The following is a 20,536-nucleotide window of genomic DNA, read 5'->3' as shown; positions in this document are numbered from 1 at the left end:
CCCCCAAAAACACATTCTAGACCCTTCCTTTTTCTATCACTCCACTATTCCTTTTCAATACAAATGACAGACTAAGATCTCCACCACTCAGATTAATATCATATTTCCCTATATCAGTCCCCACTAATTCTGTTTGGGTTCCAAAGTAGTGTGCTACCCACCAAAAAGCGCTTCAACACCTCATATGGGGTAGTAAATGCTATATAAAAGCAAACCTTTTCCCTCTTCTATACCTCCGCTATCCTTCTCAATCCAAATAACAGACTAACATGTCCATCACTCAAATTACTTTCATATTTCACTATACTAATTCACCACTGATCCTCTATGTGTCCCAGAGTAGCGTGCTACTCAGCGAAAAAGCGCTTAATCGCCTCATCAGGGTTAGCGAACGCTATATAAATGCAATTACAATAGGATCTGCACCAGCCGAAGAGGTGAGATTGGAACTTTGTGACAGGGATATAATTACCAAGTTCTGTGTTTTTTGCAGTATCAACAGCCTGGCATTTGACCTGTCTTTTGAAGAACAGCAAATGTAACATGATTTTTTTTTTTTAAAACACAATTTTTATTGTTTTGAAGGCATAAAGACGACATAAAAGGAAAACAGCAGGAATACAGTCCCCTCATATCCATCATCCCAAGCCAAAACATTCGTACTGTGGGGCCTCCCTCCCTCAAAAGTAGCGTAGAGACAGTCTTCAAATGTTCAAGTGATTACCCAGTAAGATCTGACAGACGGAAGACTGTATCCCCTAAATTTCCCCCCCCCCCCGAATGCGGCCCTATTTCCTACCCTCCCCCGCTATCCCCCCGACCCCCCTCCCTCTTCATCAATAAAACCAAAACCAAACATTGCAACCCCCCCTCCTTCCCCAGGCGTATCGGAGTACTACTATCTTGGGCTGGCGCCGGCGCCGCCAGGTCAATCCAGTAAGGGACCAATGGAATCATGCAGGCAGTGTCATCATTTGTCACGGGAATGGGCCAGCAGTCTAAAATCTAGCCTCCCTTCGGATCTCAGGCTGTACTATGGCAGGCGTGTCACAGGGCTATGTGTGGGGGACTCCTCAGCCTCCGGTAGTGTGAGTTCAAGGACCAATCTTTCCCAGGCCCTCGCTCTCTCTAGTGCTTGTTCACTGCCTGTTCTAAGTGCCATTTGCAACCGGACTTCCCCTTCACAGCGGGCCCACTTACAGAACTCAGTTTTCCATTTCTCTACACTGGGTCCTTTATTCGCCTTCCACTGGGAAGTTATAGTTCTTTTCGCTAAGATCAACCCCAGGTCAACAAATTTTGTAGTGATTTTGTTCTTTGAGGTGTGTGGAAACCAATGCAGGACGAAGTGTGTCATTGAGGTTTGTAAGTCCCTTTCTGTAACCTCTTGTAAGAGCTCCGTCACCCCCTACCAAAAGGAGCCAAGTACTGGACAGGACCAGATCATGTGTTGGAAATCAGCCACCTCCGCCGGACATCGTGGACAGGCCGCTGAATCGGTTGGGAAATTTATATGTAAGCGGGCTGGGGTCAGGTATGCCCTTTGTAGGAAGTGAAAATGCACCAGCTGGAACCTAGCGTTGCACGTCCCCTTCCAAGCTCTTTCCACTATTCCATTCCACGCCGTGTCAGGGATCTCTTTCTCTATATCCACTTCCTATTTAGTCTTTAGGGTTAGCAGAGGACCCAGTGTCTCCATGGTCATACGCTTGTAGAGGCATGGGACAGCTTTGATGGTCCCCGCCCCAACAACTACATATTGGCAACCCATAGCCGTCGGAGTCTCTGTCATGCCCAATTTCCAGTGCTTACGAATCGCTGTCGCAGCATTCACCAGAAAGTCACCTCTAGGTAATTTAAAACGTTCTCTTAGAAGGTCAAATGGCATCAACGAGCCGTCTTCATATAGGTCACCTATGGTCACTAGACCCTGTTGTTCCCAGGTCTCCAAACTTTGCCATGTACCTCCGTGAGGGAGTGCTCTACACATTTTCAGTGGGATCTCGGGTGCATAAGGGATCTTTATCCCCACCCCCTTCGCAGGTACCTATGCCAACATTTTCGGGCTGTGGCAAATTCCTGAGAGACATGCATATCCCCCATTGGGAGGCACAGAACTATACGAGACAAAACATGTACGGGGCCCGCCGGCTCACCGGACTCCCCTTCTTCTCTCGTGGCCCTTGCTACCCACTGCGTAAGCCACTGCAGCTGAGCCTCAAAATAGTATGACTCATAATCCGGGACCGCTAGTCCTCCCTCCGCCCGGGGCCTCATAAGCGTCCTGAGCGCCACTCTGTGCCTGCCCGACCCCCATAAAAAGCCATTGACCATCATCCTTAACCGCTTCCCTGCGGCGCCGATTCCCCCCCGGTGCTGGACATTCCAAAACAGGGTGCGGTCGTGACGGACCCATTCCGTCATCAGCACAGCTCAACCGTGACTGATGATGGAATGGTTCCGTCACAAGCATCGAAGGGGTTAACCCTCGGAAATAGCTCACCGGGATCCAGATCGGAAGAGTCCTAAAGAAGTAGAGCAGTCTCGGAAGGGTCACCATCTTGAGGAGTGCCACTCTCCCCGCTATAGATAGCGGAAGTGTGCCCCAGAAGTCAAAGTTTGCTTTGGCACTCTTGATTGCCTTCCCCACATTCCCTTCTAGAATGTCTCCTCGGTCATTGTAAATTGCCGTGCCCAGGTAGGGAAGGCATCTCTCCTCCCAGGTCACCCCTTCAGTAGATCGCGGACACGCCCTAAATTCTCGAGTCGGGAATAGACACGACCTCGCCCAGTTGACCTTTAGCCCAGCCACCGTACTCAGCACCTGCAGTAGAGACTTCGCTATCCGCAGGGAGTCACCGGTATCCGCTAAGAACATCAAGAGGTCATCAGCATAGAGCGCGATATGATGCACTTGCCCGTAGACATCCAACCCCTGATATGCCTGACCCGTCTGAGCATGCGCTGCCAAAGGCTCCACCGCTATGGCAAACAGCAATGGTGAGAGGGGGCCCCTACCCACTACACATGCCTCCGAGATTACTCCCCCTGTCCAAACCCTGGCCGTTGCGTCCTTATATAGTAGAGCTGTCCCATTCACAAAATCCAGACCCAACCCCATCCTATGCATAACATGAAAGAGGTAGGTCCACTCCAAGCTATCGAAAGCTTTCTCAATGTCGACAGCAAACACTGCCGCTTCATCCACTTCATAGGTGTCAACCTCCAAAATATACAGGAGTCTTCGTATAATAAGCGCGGTGTTGCGGGCAGGGATGAACCCGGATTGATCTACATGAATTAGTGTGGACATGTGGGGAAGCAACCGCGTCACCAGAATTTTACTCAACATTTTATAATCCAAGCATAGACAACGGGCGATATGCCGACCTATCCCAGGGCTGCTTGTCAGTTTTAATAATGGAATATTTTCAGAGAATCCGGTAACCTACCAATCTCTTAGCCTCGTTGTATAGCCGCGCCAGCCGGGGCGCTAGGAGGTCAATGTAAGTGAGATAAAACTCCACCGGGAAGCCATCTGAGCCTGGTGTTTTATTCCTTGCCATACTTTTAATGGCTACCCTCACCTCCCTCACCTCTATGTTTCCACCCAGCAATTTTGCATCCTCCTCTTCCAATTCCGGTAAGTGCAAATCCCCCATGAAGCTCTGTAGGTCGTCCTCCGACGGCAGCTACCTGCTGCGGTAGAGCTCTGTGTAAAAATAAAAAAACAGCGAATGTATTCCTTGTTGATCAAAAAGGGCCGCGCCCGAATGATCTCTGAGTTTCAGTATAACTGAGCCACGGCCAGGAGGGCTCCCGTTGTATCTCGCTCCGAGTGCGCCCGTGTAAGATAGGACTTGTAGTCAAAAGATCGGAGGCGTTCTACCATTGCCGCGGCTGCCTCCCTAGCCTCCAATAAGGCTTCTTGTTTATCCGGGCATTCTGGCCGCTCTTTCTCCAGGGTGCATAACCTCTCATCTTCCCGTTGGATGTCTTGTAGTAAGGTCTTCCGAGCTCCTGATACCGTTGCAATGGAGCTCCCTCGCACTACCGTTTTAAAGGCATCCCACTCAATTGTGGCCGACCCCGCAGACCCCTCATTAATCTGAATGTAATTTTCTATACTCAAGGCTATAGTGGTCCTGAAAACCTAATCCTCAAGCGCCTCCGGGCGCAATCTCCAGGTAGGGATTCTGGGGCGCAGTCGCGACCACTTCATCTGGGCCATCAGCAGGTTATGGTCAGATACCGTGCGAGTGAGATACTCACTAGTGCATATCTCTACATGCACATCAGGGGAGCACAGGAATGCATCTATACAGACATGCAATTCGTGGAGGACAGAGAAAAAGGAATAGTCCCTATCTGTTGGGTGCTGAGCCCTCCAGGTGTCAACCAAACCCCATTGTCTTTGCCAGGTAGATCGCGCAATCGCCAGCTTACCCGCCGGTGCATTCGGTTATGGGGGATGTGAGTGGTCCAGGGCAATATCTGTGACACAATTAAAATCTCCTCCAAGGAGCCATGGGCCCACCAGAACTGAAGCCAATTTACGGGACAATGAGGAAAAGAAAGTGGGCTGCTCTACATTTGGGGCATACAAACATCCCATTGTTAAATCCCTACCATCTAATTTCCCCCGTACCACTACATATCTGCCCTCTGGGTCAACCAGTTGTGTCGCACACTGAAATGGAACCCCCGCTCATATCCATATTAGGACCCCCCTGGCATAGGCCGAGAATACAGTGTGATAAACTTGGCACCTCCACCTGCGTTGTAGAGCTTTCCCTTCCTTTGTCAAGAGGTGTGTCTCCTGCAGGAAGGCGATATGAACACCTCTTCTTACTAAATAGGAGTGTATCTTGTGGCGCCTATGCATAGTGTGCATACCCCTAACATTCTACGTGAGACATGTGTAACCTAATGCGGGTCCCATTGCAGACATTAGACTACTTGACATTCCACCCCAATTTCCTCCCCGACACGCCCAGGCCCCTCGAACCATACCCCATAAACAAAGCAAGCAAAACCTCCCCAACTCCCCCTCCCCAGGACAGGCGTCCAACGTGGCATCCCCATCCAAACCAAGAAAATAATATGCATAGCGTCTAATTCAGGTCAGGCTATTTGGAACGTCGACCCAAGAGGTCCGGAAGTCCCCCTACCCCGCCTCCCAAGAGTTCATCTCCATGTACCAGGGCCCCATGATAGCACCACAGAGCACCCTTAAATGTTAGGGCGCTTGTAAGCAGCGACCCTCAGCAAGGATATCTTGTGTTGTTCCGCGTTATGTCTATCTCAAATCTCTGCCTCAGGACTCACCACCGGGGTCACTGACCTTCTCCCTTCAGCCGCGGTCCCACCAGTCTTGCAGACTGAAGGCGAGTGACCAGTCACCGCCCGTCACTCCTCAACTACTCTATCTCAACACGGTGGCCAAGTAATGCAGAGGGGTCTTGTTTAGCGAACTCCGTCAGGGTGCAGAACTACTCCACGAGCTAGGGTCCCATCTGCCTGTCTGCTCCACTAACTCCCAGGTCAAGGGCACCTCCCCTCCTTCAGCGCCGATGCAGGCCTCGCTCTCACCTCTCGCCTCAGTAACGAATCTCCGCAGGCAGTGTAGAGTAGAACAAAGTTCTTTTATTAATTGAAAAACTCCAGGGAGCCCCTCGCACTCAGGACAAAGCCCCTCGTCAGGCACCCATCTTCGCGTTGCCGGTCGCCATTTTGGGATCACGCCACTCGGTCATCTCGTGCATGACAGAAGGTTCTCCCACGCCGCACATGGGGTGCAGTACCTAGCACGTCTCCGCTCCACAAGTGCGCGTGGTTTAAGGGGTACTGTCCAGGATCGGGGACCCATACATGGGGCCAAGCTATAATGGGATTCGCGCTCGTGTGCCCAATTCGGCAGCTCCCAGGTCAAGGGCACCCTCCTTTCTGCAGCGCTAACAGAGCTCGCTCAGGCACAGTCCCAGCCCATGATCTGCCTCCTCCCTGGGTCTTGCACTCCACAGTCGGTACCTTTTCAGATGTCGCCCTGGCACCATGAGGGCGCCGCCATCTTGGGGCCAGGCAGGTCTCCAGCTGTCTCCGCACCGGATCGCTCAGGGCCTCAACGCAAGCTCTCCTCCTGTCCTGGCCACGGTAACACGGGTCTCGCACCCTCTGCTCACCTTCCAGAGCTCCAGGAGCCGTGTCGCACGCTGGGGGAAGCCCTAGTCAGGCGTCCATCCTCAGGACTCCAGCTGCCATTTTGGGAGCACACCGCCCGGCCACCTCGGGTGTCTCCGAAAGTACTGCCACGCCGCTCTCGGGGCTCAATTCATCGTGCCCCTTCCGTTCAACAAGGGCACGGGGTTCAGGGGAGTATCGTCTGGGGTCGGGGACCCAGACCTAAGGCCAGGATATATGTGGGAGAAGGACGGCCGCGGAGGAGCTCCGGAATCCGCTGCCGCCTACATCGGCGTCCAAGCCACGCCCCAGCAAATGTAGCATGATATTATCAAAACGTAAATGCTTTATTTTTTCTCATGCACCTTCTGAATTCCAGCATGGTTATTATGGGGGTACTGCTGCACAGCACCCCACCACCCCCTACTTCCACTGCCTATACATTAAAGCACCATGCTTTAATGTCTGTATACATTCATGTTTGTTGGTGCTATAGTTTGTAACAACACTGCAAATGGACACATTACAAAATCTCAAATTCCTTCTTTGTCTTTGGGGGGTGGACAGAGTCCCCTTTTTGTGTGAATCATATCTGTGAACAGTCTAGGTTTTTCAGAGAGCAGCATGTTGTTCTGGGCTCTTTTGACCCAGTTTCATGGGCATTCCATTAGAAAAAAGGGTGTAATTCTAACCGTCTACATAATATCATTGTGAGACAATATAATGTATTTGAGTGACACTTTATTGCAAGATGAACAAATCCCTTGTCTGTTATATGAATGGTTCACATTACCCTCTGTTCTCCAATTTAATTTTCATAAAACTGATTCTTGTCCAGTTTTGAATGCAGAATTTGCCACATCTTTTCCTTAGCTTGGCCTGAGCATTACCCTATCCTGACTGTCTGATATTTTAGCCCCGCCCCCATTGATTAACATGTTAACCACTCCCCTTTGTATGCCATGTTAGCCCCCCCAACTTAAGACCTAGTTGCGCCCCTGCACCCGCACATAACAAGGGAGAAGACCGGTACTTCTCAGAACAGGGGCGGCCTTAGGCATGTGCAAGCTGTGCACCTGCACAGGGCCACCAAACCCTAGGGTCCACCACGCCAATATATATCCTTAATGTAATAATCCTTTTAGGATGGATACATATTTGCGTGGCGGCTCCTGGCAGAGATTTGGCGGCCTCCGGCTCTGTTCCACTTCCAAACATCCTGACCCCTCCCCTCCTCCTCACTGGCCTTCGCGCCCTGCCCCGCCCGGAACCCCTCTTCCGGGGCCCCCTACCTACGCTCCCTGCCCGGGGCCACCATGAGCCTAGAGCCGCCCCTGCTCAGAAACAAGCGGTACTCTGATATGGAGTACCTGCACTTCTATTTTCCCATTTCAAGCACTGAGTTCAAGTAAATGCATATATACAGGACTTGTAGTGAGACCGCTATTTATACAGGATAAGTGAAAGTTCTATCATTCGAAGTGCTGTTGGTAAATCGATCAGATTCGTTAAAAGATATATGCAGCAAGTTGTCAACTATGTAAATAAATGTTATAGCCACTGGATATTGGGGGCTAGTAGTGGGCCATGGATTTGTCACATGGCTCTCTGTGGCACACCGCAATGTTTAATAAAATACTTGTGCCTGTTCCCTAAACGGGAAGCGTGACCAGCATTTTATCCTTAATAATCTGCAGCGCGCACTTCTCTCATTTCGACGACGAGCCGCAGTGCACCACCCCTAATGAATACAAAGCGTTCAGGCAGGGCCTATGAGAGCGGCAGGCTGATTAGCATAACATAATCAGGTAACGCGGCCAGACATACACAGCAACAACAGAGCGGCAAGCCAACCCTACAAACACGCCGAGGCATTGTTTGTGGCAGCTCACTTAATAACCCAGCGAGCTTACAAGAAATGGAACACCCTCGCTGATTGGGCAGCTCAGTAAAACCTCCGACGAGGCCCCGGCCCTTGAAGTAATGTAGTAGCAAGGCGGGAAAGGCAAGCTCTCGGGAACTACGATTTTAAGATAGGTTCATGCAAGGCCGTGTTCTTTCTACCCTCGTGTTGGAACGATCATCAGCAATAGGTGTTGTTCAATTAGTCAGCAAGCAGTACAAGAGCTGCACGCTCACAGCGCAGCAGTACTGTGCTGGCCCCAGCTTCCTTCTTCTCCGAGGCGCGGAATAACACAGTGATGGGGCTCATCCATAATACATGAGCCAGCGCAGGATCCCGGGGTCCCCCCACATCAAACATTCATCACCCAGCCTATCCAGAAGCCACATGACTGGTGCGTGCTCCCCTTCTCGGAACAGCAGGCAGTTGGGACTGTGCCGTGCTAAAAATGTTAGCAAGAAAAAACAAAACAGTTTTTAATGTATATTTTTTCCCGCTGGAGATTGAACTGTGCCCCTCAGGATAAATCTGATTTTCTTTGTCAGAACCATTGGGGGTAACTATTACTCAGGTAGGTTGTCTGCTTTCTAGAGTGAATCACTGGAGCACAAAAAGTGAATGACAAGTGACAAGACACATGTAGATCAAAACGAATAACACATGGCTCCCCAGAGCTTTACTCAAATTCTACTGGCAATGGCTGTTGGACAAAAGCTGAGGTACGCGTCCCACCCCCTCCCCCAAAGTGTTTTGTAAACTAATTCTACGCTGTGGCCAGTGAATTGATATGAAGGTCAGTGGGCCTCTGTGCTTTATGAGGCAATGGAGGAGAAAGAAAAGTAGGGAGCAAGAATAGATAAAAAGCTAGGGGTTGTATATCCTTCCAGGTACTTGGTCTGTTCAAGCCGCATCATCACATGACTTGAGTAGTGTATGTACCACAGGCCAGTATGTGGAACGAGATAGTCGGTCCTGCTTGGAATAGTTGGTAAAAGTGATGGGTAAGGTATTGGAGTGTGACTTGTGCCACAAGTGTCATTTTGTTTGTGTTTATTTGTGTTGTCTAGGGTCTGAGCACAATAGGGTCACCCTGACCACTGCTATCCTGGAAGGAACGGACTCTGGGGGCAGATTTACCATTTATTTACGCAGCGCACTGCAGCAGCCGGAAATCTGCACTGATGGACGAGGAGAGAGCAGGAGAGCGCCACATTTACTAAAATATGGCACTCTCCTTTCTTTCCCCTAGCACGGTGCTGAAATCAGCTGCCACGCGCCACACAGATACCTTTGCACCATAGTGCAAGGGTGTCTCCGTGAGACTAGCATAGGTTTTGTACTGGAAGAGTACCCTTCCAGTACAAAATACCATGCTTAGACTAACGATAGTCCTTTCCCCTCTTTGTATGTGTACTGTAAAGTTCAGCTCACATACAAAGTCGGAAAAGGAAGGAGAAATTAAAGCATTTCTCCTCTTTACGCCTACTTCAAAAGGGCGCAGTTTATTTACGCTAAACCCTGTCTACTTTGTTTAGTAAATAGGGTTTAGCATCAAAAACCTTGGGTGTTTGCATGGGAACGCACATGATCCATCCATGGTATGCCCCCTTGGCGCTAAGTAATGCTAACTGCTTTGCAGTACTTTTACGTTATTTTCAGCGCGCTGGCAAGTAAATCGAAAAACATTTATTTTGAACAGTAGTGTGTGCATTGCAGTAGTCAGTGTGTAACAGTAGTGTGTCTTGAGCTGCAGTGTAGCTCATAATCTATTCTACAGCTGGAAGGGAAACAAGAAAGGTCCTTGCTCATAGTTTGCCTGCCAGTCCTGCTCTGCCTTGCAACAGCCGTGCCTAAGCCCTGGGGAGGCGGTAATGCCTCACTGAGCTATACCCACAGCCCCGGGCAGTAGCAGCTGCAGCTTATGTGTACATGGTGTACGCCAGCATTGGGCCTGAATATGGTGAACAGCTCGAATGAGGCAGGTCACAACAAATTAGATCCTACATCAAGCAAGATGGTTTTCTAGCCGGAGGCCACTGTAAGGAAAATGTTGGCATCTTGTTTTCATGTACCACCATAAGTACCCACAGCTTTACGAAAGCTGCAGCTGCATGAACATTTGTAATGAGGCTCGGGGAAAAGGCTATGTAGTGTCTTTCCTGAGAGTGGCATAGTGTATATGAGAAGCACACTGTGGCAGCAACAAGCATCAGATTGGTGCAAAGTAGCAACAGCGGGAGTCGTTGACAGTCTCCTCATACTTAAACATTTCTGAGAGTTTTCAGAAAAATTAATCAGCAGAATAAGCATTATTGGCCTGCACAGCGAGCATCTACTGCAGTCGAGTACTAGTCAGATTCCTTATTGTCTCAGGGTTCGTGGTTATTGGGCCTCAACACATAGCAATGCTCATCAGTACCCAACCCCTGCATCTCCAAAGTCTTGGGTTCTTCTAACATAGGGTTTCTGCTCGACCCCCCTGGTTACACTTCTGGTAGTTTTTTAATGTTTTTTGTACGCAGGAAAAATACCATAAGCAGTGCTTTAAATGGGATGGAAAAAGGTGATGTTGAGATGGAGGGAGGATCTCAAAAGGGGTGTGGCCAATGAAGCATCATTAGGATTACTGTACAAGAGGAGTGACCTGTGCATGGCCTAAAACATATGGGGGGATATTCTCAAGAACGTGTGATAATCACAGCAAAATTAGCATAACGCAACTCTTCACATCGCAGTCTATTGCGGGAAAATAACGCTGTGTTAACTCAATATTCACAATACGGCGGTACCATGCGATAGGCCCACAATAGCGGGTCAAATGTCCGCAATAAAGTCAACGTGACGCCACAAAATTGCGAAATCCGAAAGCAAAAAAAGGTGCGCTGAGGCCAATCGCGATACAAAAATCAGCGAAAACCAGCGACAGGCCTGCAATTCGCACAGGTCAGGCGGGAAAAATCACCATAAAAGTAGAAAAAAACATACAAACAAAAGCCAAACAACAGCGAAGCACAACGGAGGTTGACGGAGCAAGTAGAGAGGACAACCAGAACCCCACAAACCCCCCCCCCCCCGGAGGACCAGCCTGGGACCTCGGGGTCAGGGAAGGGCAAGGAGAAGAAGAGTAGGAAGAAGAGGTTCAGTCCGCAGGAAAACAGGATCCTGATAACGGAGGTGTTAGAACACCATCAACAACTGTTCGTCACCTCCACAGTGTCATTGGCAACACAAAATTGAATATGGCAGTCCATCGTGGACAAGGTGAATGCAGTCGGACTGCTGAAGAGGACAATGGAAGAGGTCAAGAGGCGCCGGAATGATATCAAGCGCAAAACCAAGCAGAAACTCCCCAACAACCGGAAGGGAGCAATGCAGACTGGAGGTGGGAGTCGTGTGCCACAGGAGGAGCTGGATGATATGGAGGAAATGGTGTCCACACAGTCATCAGTGGGGAGACGGTGGCAGGGGTTGGGGGACCGGAAAATGCTCAACATGACCTGATACAACAGCACCAAGGTGAGAAATGACCAGGGACTGGGGAGATGGGGGGAGATGGGCACAATGGCACACATGCACAATTAAGTTGAGCATAACTGCAGACAACCATGCCCCAGACCCCCAACTCCCACCAAGAGACCAATGTACCCAAGTATGCAACATCACAGCACCGTATAAGCACATAAGTCAAAGGCACACCGCATGTAAGGGAGAAGGGGCCGCAAAATCAGATCTCCAGGGGAGACTCCCTAAAAATGCAGCACAAACACTTAACATGCAGAGCACATCAACGTTGACAACAATGTGGTACAAACTGCAACACGTCTACAACAGAACACAGGACACAACTGGTGCTGCATTTGTGTGGAAACTGGTCAATCACATTTGCCATTGCAGGGAAATGTGGGTTGATAATGTACAAGTACTAACACATAACCGTGATGTTTTCAAAATGTCCACTATCTCGCATCAAATAGGCAGCCCCCCAAACAGTCACAATGTACACTGTCATGCAGTCTGAATGTAAACATGTACAATGCGTCAATATACGTGTGAACACAATGTGAAACTGAATGTCCCCTTCACATTGCAGAGGGAAATCCAACACCTCCTGCAGAGCAGCCTGAACCTCTCTTCTCTGATGACGAAGAGGACAACCACAGTTTCGACTCCAATGCACTCCAACAGCTCATGGAGAGCCTCCGCACCCCACCTCCAGCAGCAGGGCAGCCCAGCTGCCACGAGGAGACTCCACCCCCTGCACAGACCACACAGTAGGCAGCACCCACCACCACAGTTGCCTCCCAGGAACTCCACGAAGAACATATGGCCTTCCAACGCTGTGTGTTGGGGTGCCAGGAGAATCTGGCTGAACAGGTGCGGGTGGGGTACGACCGCATGCCAGCCAAACTAGATGCCATACGTGGGTGTCTATGTCCCATCAGGGACCACTCACAGTCCCTAACAGACACCCACAGTCTGCTCCATGCTCTCCAATGGATCATGGTTGACATCACTGGAGCCCTGACTCAGAGACTGGAACAACTGTCCAGTCAGAGTGGCTCTAGAGATGTCACACAGGAGTTGGGACACATGCGGAGGTTAATGGAGACCATGGATCGGACGCAGGCAGAAAGAGTGGCTGCTATGGCTGCACACCAGCGAGAGGTAGCTGGATTCCACAATGACCCCAGGACCATCCTCATGGCATTGCTGCCACAAGGCCTGGCGCTGATGCATGCTGCTGCTACCACTATATCCACCTCTCCGCCCCCAGAAGTGATAGTGCCACACAGTGCGGCAGACAGGACACCTCCGGCCACACGTGGGGCACACGAAACAGCAGAGGACGAAGATGCGGATGAATGTGGCTCAGTGGTAAGAAGGACGCAGTAGCATTCATCTCCACCATAGGGCCTGTTTCTGCCTGATTCTGCCCTCTGCTTCATCACCTTCCACTGTCACCCGATACACTCTGCAACACTCACCTTGGACCTCGACATGGACTGCCATATTCTGTTTGATTGTCAATGACACAGCAATCAGACTGCAGACTGAGCTCTTCCTCTTCTTTGGACTTGTCATTCCCTGAAGGAATGTGGCTGGCCCTCCACAGGTTAACATTGTAAAGTGGGGTTAGCATGGCCCTGTACTGCCCCAACTGCAACACTCCACTGAATGTGCATTAAACATTCATAATCACACAGATGTCTCATGTCTATGATCTTTCAAGTGTGGAAGTATGGATGAATGTAGGGTCATTGATTTCCTCTTACGTCCATGTTGCTCATGTCGTTGGACTTGGGTCACAGGCTGACACATTGACGATTGCAGTCCGGGTGGTACCAACACAACAACAGGGACACCTGCATTAGTTACCTTCTTGTCCAGCCCAGTACGGAACCACGCCCAGAGCCCCGGGGTAATTGTTCAAACCCTAACGCTGGACGGGCATACGCCAGGCCAGCCCACTCCGCTTATGCTCACAGGGGGGACGGCAACGCTACAAGTCTGAGGTCTACTCTATATTGATCTGCAGATCACAGGTCTAGTTGTCAGCATTACAAAACAAGAAGGGAGGTCTCCTCAAAAGTCCAATAACGGGACGAGGAGTAAGAGGAAAGACAGAAATCTGGACAGTCCCTGTTTGATTCAATCAAGTGGATAGTAATATCCACTGTGTGTAACCATAGCTCAAGAAATCCTACCATATAGGCCCACTTTGATAAGTTGTATACACAAATATGAAAACAATTTTAGTAAAAATACAAAGCAATTTATTAAAAATATACACAATATTATACATCAATTACTGTGCCACAATGTACAATGTAAAAAAACAGTGTAAGCACCCTCTAATTAATTCAATAGGTGCACATATGATAAACAAACACAAAATTTAAAAACAAACAATGGTTAAAAACAAGTTGTCGACGCAGCGTTTCGGTTTTTAAGTTGACACCTTCATCAGGACAGGTTTTTTAAGAATAAATTCATCAATCATTCAAGATGTATTCCTCTTTAATCAATGGGAGGAAGAGGTCCTTACATCATCACAGGACATCATTATTCATGAGTAGATATGAATCATGGAGACATCACTTCGTGTCTCAATTTTGTTATGGAGTTTTCTTTATGAGGAAAAAGGAGCCACCGTTATAGAGACCTTATTTTGAATTGCCAATGAAATTAATGGATCAGCATAAAGTGCAGCACGTGACCGGATTGTCTCAACTGCCTTACTTGAATAAAGATGCTGTTCGTGGGGTTATTTTCAATTAACCACCCTTGTGTCCGGTATTCGGCCTCCCTGCTCCTTTCTCGCTCGATACTCTTCAGGATGTAGTTGTCAGCATGCCACAGCCCTTCCCTCACCGCTGGTTTACACCCACACCACATCCATCCAGCACACACGACACAGGACATGTGACCCTGCCAATAAAACGGGCCGGGCGCATGTGCTCGGCGCCATTTCCACTGTCTCTCTGGGTGTATCTGTGTAGTTATCATTTATGCATGAGGCCCTAGGGCCCTGCAACATCACATTCCCCAGGGTGGGAGGTGACATGATGACATCCGCACCACAATACTCAATTATAGAGGGTCCATGACTTGCGGGGCACAGACTTGGTGACACTGGCTACACAGCGTCTGGCACAGGCACATCCCCACAGGACGGTGACTTTCGGTGTACTGAGGTAGGAGCACCTTAATTGCTGAGCGGGTACACAGCCTGCGATGATGCTATGTGCACTGCTATGTCCTCTGCCATATCGAAATCAAGACCCAGAATCAAGTGTGAGACCTGGTGGCCCGTGGAGCGGGGCTACATGATGTGGAGGGTGCCATGTTCACGGGCCCCGGACTTGGGGCTTGCACCGGCACGTGGTGGGCCCTCTTGGAGACACTCCGGTAGTGGAAGGTGAACGGTGAGGCCTGGGTGCACGGGGCGGCATGCACCACTAGGCGGCAGGAGGGGCTGGGTACAGCTGCCTGGGTGCGCAGGGGCTGAAAGCTGACAGGCGATGACTGCAGGTGCAATTGTACGCACTCTGCTATTCATATATCTGGACTCTGTTTCAGATGAGGGATCTGTTTTAGATGAGGGGCCTGGTGAACTGCAGTGCATATTGGCACGTGGTTGGAGACACACCGGTGCCAGCAGATGAGCAGTGAGGCCTGGGTGCGCAGTGTTGCCACTCTCTCACCCTATCCCTCTCTTCTTTTCACTTTGTCTCTCTCTCCCTACCTTTCCGTCTTTCTCTCTCTCTCCCTCTCTTTCCGTCTTTCTCTCCCTCTCTTTCCGTCTGTCTCTCTCTCCCTCTCTTTCTGTCTTTCTCTCTCCCTCTCTTTCTCTCTCTTTGTATCTCTCTCTCTCTGTCCTTTGATGTGCGCATGACACACCTTCTTATCTGGAATTTTGTCTTGCAGGCAGTGACCTACAGATGTTCCCGAGGAGGCCCGCCATGAGTCTTCAAAATTGTAGGCCCGCCATGACTCTTCATAATTGTTGTTTTGAGTTTTTTAAAATAAAATGTTTTGTTTGGTAATACAGAGGTGAATGTGTGATGCTCATTTTTGTGACGACACATGCATGATACCTGTTGTAATTGTGCGATATCAGGTGAATTATTTTGTACATGATTTTGTGAAGTTGATGTGACATGTCTTTGCCCAGTTGGGGGTTGCGTGGGGGGGTCATGGGGGTTGTGGCGGTGGGTGTTGTGGCCCTGTTGATGCTCCCAGTTGCACGGTCAGTGGCTTCATGGCATCTGTTGCCCTTCAGGTGTGGCTCTGGCCTTCACTCCTTTTTCTGGTGCAGGCTCTCATCCGACATTACACCAGGTCAGAGCAGGTGTCAATTTCCTGCTGCTAACGTGCCTTATCGCCTGTTTTGGGTTATCATCGCCGATCTGGCTGGTCTTTGAGAATATTGCAGAGTAGTGTTGTTGCAGCTTTTTGCATCTCATTAGCGATAATTGCGAGGGTCATCTATGGCAATTTTTTTTGCGGCTGCTATCGCAGGTAACTGGTGATTTTGGCTGTTAGCACCAGCTTATGAATAGGGCAATACATTTATCGCGACTTTGGCTGCGATAAAGTGCTGTTAACTCGGCGATACATCCTTGATAATATGCCCCATGGACTACAAACCTGCATCTCACATGTGTTACCTGATCAGCACTTGGGTGCCTTGAAGCGGAGTTTCCTGTTACTGTATCCAAACATATCACACAGCTAACTTTTGCCCAAATCAAGCCAGTCCTATCGGTTTTGTCAATGCTTACTCAGTCATATCAGATAAATGAGTAACAGCAATGTCTGCTGTGAATAATTAGAATGGAAAACGTTTCAATTCTGAAGATATATGAGATTGCGAAGTTAATGGTTAAGGTCTGTTGAATGTGTAGTGGGCTTCAGAGCAGCTCACTTACTCCATTTATCCCCTTCACAGGACTTTCCTTAGCAGTATACTAGAAATGTCCCCTTTCTCCCTTCATCTTCCTGAAAGCCTTGCATATTTCACGTCATTTCCTTCCTCTTCATCACTGTTTTTTCTCTCTGTCCTTCTGCATATACTTCCTTAAGTCATCTCCCATTCACTATGCCCGTTCTCATGCCAACAAACACAAACAAACACACACACACTTAACACTCTATCCTCACCTGTAAACACAATATTTTTTTTCCTTTGGTGATATCAATATTTCAAAAGCTGCGACTATCTCCTTCACACACTTTCCAATAGTATTGTTACGACAAATGGCATACATGTGACCATTGCTCTATGGGGCATGCATAAGGGCCAAGGAGTGGATGAACACATAGCCTGAGCACCATTACGACCCATAAAATGCACTGTAAGAACTGTGCACTGCCTTCAACCACAACTCCTGGGCTCTCACTCATGGCCTGTCAGGAACACCCAAGCACAACTTGCACTCACCTGGAGGTGACTCAATTCACAATATGCACTACACAAGAGTTATATGTTGCATAAAAAAAGCAGAAACAACACCTGGAATAAGCAAATACTCTTAGGGAATGCAGGATGAAGAAAAAACATATTGAAATGCAAACATAGAGTGCTTCTCTGATTTGGATTACCTGAGAGTTTTTACACTCATTGTTGAGAATGTAATGTTAAGGACATGCATATATTGCCTTGTAGATACCGGTTTAAAAGTCATTATTTATTTATTTAAAAAAAAATCTTTTTATTGAACAAAAATTAATCCACATTTCAAGGTACAATATTGCATGGCATTCATTGGACTTGATACAGTTACGTGTGAAGTCTAATTTATTAGTTGGTAATAGTTATTATGGTGATGAGAGATCTTCCTGGGGTGTCCCTGTTGGGGAGCACATATATTACCACAATACACATTCCAATCATTCCAGATGTAAGACCACTTTTAAGGGCATCCCTGAGATACAAACACTGTCTTTTCTCGGAACATACACCAATCCATGTCCCGCTTCCAAGCGGACACGACCGGTGCCTGTGTAGCCCCCCACATTTGAGCAATATTATGCTTTGCCACCATCAATCCCAGCGTGACACATGTAATGCATTTGTTGTTAAGATCAGTTGGTTCCCACACATTCAGGAGACATCGCTTGGCCTGCAAGGGAATAGCAAGCGTGAGCACCTCACTAAGTATGTTGTGTATTTTCTTCCAATATCTCTGGATATGTGGAAATTCCCAGAGTATGTGCAAGAATGTGCCTTCACCTCCACAACCCTTCCTACAGTTACTATCCTCCGCCCTCCCCATTCTCAGTAGACATGGTCCAGTCATGTGGACACAGAGCAGTATTTTTTAGTTGACCAGTCGTAATCTGGCTGATATTGCCACTTCCCGTGGGGAGGCGATCGCCCCTACCCAATCTTCGTCATCCAGAATAATGCCATCTCTTTCCCATTTTTCCCGTAGTCGCTACAGGGGGTTATACTGAGGTATTTACCAACTTTTTATGGGTTAGTGAAATGGCTTTCGTTGGCAAGTATCCATCCAAAATCCTGACCTCAAGAGGCGAGGATTCAGGAGGAGTGTTGTAGTGTAGTTCCTATTTTCCCACTAGGCCCTGCGCATTGGAATAGCATAAACAGTAGTATCGACGTAGAAGTGTGGATCTTCCAGGCCTCCACTGACTATGCTAAACTTAATTGGGTTTGTTACCAACTAGCTCAGAGGTCACTGGAAACTTTCTTGACTGAATAGGAAGTGATCAGCTTCCCTGGCACAGCCAAGAAGGGATTCAGTTTTCCAACAACCGTGCAACATGACAACTTTGCTCCTCAGATCAAGAGTCAATCTCTAGGGTCGTGTGAAACAATAGACAGTTATTTTACTCAGTCAGGTTGGTGCAGATTACTTTCACAATATGTAGAGAATAGAGAGACGGGCGTTGTCAATAAAGGGTAACATTTATTGAACAGTCTTTCTTCTCATACAAGAGAAATGAATTGCCACAATTGCAAGACTTGTTATTATAAAAAGTATGTACAGTAAGATGAGTATTGCGAAATAATACTGTAAAAGCATTGATATGGTTTCTTAGCCATACAATGGTTTAAAATGAATAAAACATATATACATTCATATATACATTAGGCTAAAATACTCAACTGGTGCTTCTAACTATGCCTACCCCAGTGTACCTGACCTAAGCCTAATACTTGGGAGGGGAGTAAGTAAGTAGCTTTAGTTTAAGTTGGTTTTGCCAAGGTTTGCTTCAAGAATTCTCTTTAAGGGTTTAGTCAACACCATACCTCTGGAACAGAATGATGGAGGTCTGGTATCTCCCTCAGGGGTCGATATCCCAGTCACCCGAAAGGGTAGACTAGAAACGCCGGAGCTGGATTTCTCTTGCAGGAGAAAGACAGCGTCTCTTCTCAGCGCGTCGAGGAGGAGGAGGAGGGGCTGCGTCCGCGGGCAGCTTGCATCTGCTGGGCTCTTGCAGGGGACGGCTGTTCAGCTCCTAAGTTCAAATAAACAAAGTGGAATCCACTCAAGGTGGTGGTGATCCCTAAAGTGATGGGGAGACACACAGTGTTGTTTAAATGCCCCTCACACACCAACAGGCCCCTTGGTGTCATGCTTCATCATCGGGGCCTTCGCACCCCTCTACGGGATGCGGCGTGCTACGACTCGCGGGTACGCAGGAGCACTTTGAAGTGAACTATGTGTGGGGGTGTGTGTGTATATAACCAAGGTGTGAGTGAGGTGAGGTGAAAAAAGTGAAAAGTTAAAAAATACCTGGCACGTGGGAGAAAACAGGATTTTATTAATCCCCGGCTGGTATTGTTAAATAGAAGTGCAGAGCGTGGTTAAGTAGATACGAGTTAAGGTATCGAAAACCACTGTGAAAGTGTCAACATGTTTCGGAGGTCACAGCCTCCTTCTTCAGGACAAGGGTTATGCACTTACCCTCCCCTTACTCACATGCAGAATGTAAAAGTGTTTCATTAAAAAATTGCTAAATTACCACAATGTGTAATATTCCTAACAATGTTATTTAGTGTTAGTGAATGTCGTTGCGCCCAGTTGGCGAGAGAACCTGCAAAAAGAAATGCATACATAAATACATGCCAGCAGATTCATGGAGAAGAAGAAAACCTTCTCTAAATATCACCAGGTCAAACCAAAAATGCTGGGACCTTTGTGATGAAAAAACAAAAAACACACAAATGGACATCACTATACTGACACATATAAATACAAAACACAAAATTACTCTCTGCTCTGATGGAAAGAGAGCACATAATCATAAGGAGAAAGTCTTACTTAGAGTTCTAAAATGTAAAACCTCATGAGCCTAAGCGTATATTGGGGATCCCTCCTTCCTGCTCAGAAAGACCTAAAACAACATTAATGATCAGGGTTCAGTTGGAAAAACATGATTTGGGAATCATATTCATTGCCCATTTTTTTCGAGTTTAGCCGAGGAGTACTATGTGTTTTAAAATCCAGTCGGAGGTATCATTTCTCCGCGGTCCCAGTGGTAAGCGCTCCCGCTCGGAGCATGCGCGATCAGGTTTTCAGACCGCGCATGCGCATTAGACAGGCGGCTCTGCGCATGCGTGCCGGCAGTGTTCCACGGGAGCGCATTACCGGATCTCCGGTGGTGGCGTTCTCCGTATTTGGGCATATACCGACTCTCATCAACTAATTAGCCATCACTAATTATCACGAGGGGCAGTGTATTTAAAGGCCCTGACGCTAGACAGGCTCACTTCATCGGAGCCGCGTTGAGGGTAGGCAGGCGAATGGCCAGTGCAGTAACCGTGAGTTTATGGGTGATAGCAGATGACCTTTTTTCCACAAGTATGGTAGACTCAATACCTTGCCTTTTTTCCAACTGAACCCTGATCATTAATGTTGTTTTAGGTCTTTCTGAGCAGGAAGGAGGGATCCCCAATATACGCTTAGGCTCATGAGGTTTTAC

This window comes from Lissotriton vulgaris, unplaced genomic scaffold (genome assembly GCF_964263255.1).
Source record: "Lissotriton vulgaris unplaced genomic scaffold, aLisVul1.2 SCAFFOLD_453, whole genome shotgun sequence".
NCBI lineage: Eukaryota > Metazoa > Chordata > Amphibia > Caudata > Salamandridae > Lissotriton > Lissotriton vulgaris.
This window is presented reverse-complemented; position numbering follows the sequence as displayed.